General features: G+C 38.5%; 1 long non-coding RNA gene across 1 annotated transcript; it reads left to right on the plus strand.

The window, feature by feature from the left end:
- Positions 1-20: 20 nt before the first annotated feature.
- Positions 21-449, plus strand: LOC104775018. The gene is made up of 3 exons (XR_765648.1): positions 21-99; positions 251-289; positions 385-449. It is a non-coding gene; the product is annotated as an uncharacterized LOC104775018 (long non-coding RNA).

The raw sequence follows: 449 nt of genomic DNA on the forward strand, positions 1-449 counted from the left end.
CCATTAACTGCTTAAATTAGATATGATATCATAGTAGATGCGACCGATAATCCTCCAAGCCGTTACATGATCAGCGATTGTTGTGTCCTGTTAGGGAAGGTGAGTCATCTTCTGAACTCTGTCTATACTAAAATTATGGTGATACCTGAGTACTTTAATTACAAACTACCATCCATAATGATGTCTATGTTTATTCGTTGTCAGTTATATAGATGCCGGTATTGACGTAACCTTTGTATTTTGTATACAGCCTTTGGTGTCAGGTGCTGCACTTGGGATGGACGGGCAGGTATGTGATATGACAATCAACATTATTGTGTTTCTCCTTATAGATGTTAAGCCATACATTAAACATTTACTGTTATTTAATTTTTTGTATTCAAGCTTACGGTCTATAATCACAACGGAGGCCCGTGCTACCGGTGTCTTTTTCCCACTCCTCCACCTTC

The sequence above is a fragment of the Camelina sativa genome, unplaced genomic scaffold, assembly GCF_000633955.1.
Source record: "Camelina sativa cultivar DH55 unplaced genomic scaffold, Cs unpScaffold07889, whole genome shotgun sequence".
NCBI classification, from domain to species: Eukaryota; Viridiplantae; Streptophyta; class Magnoliopsida; order Brassicales; family Brassicaceae; genus Camelina; species Camelina sativa.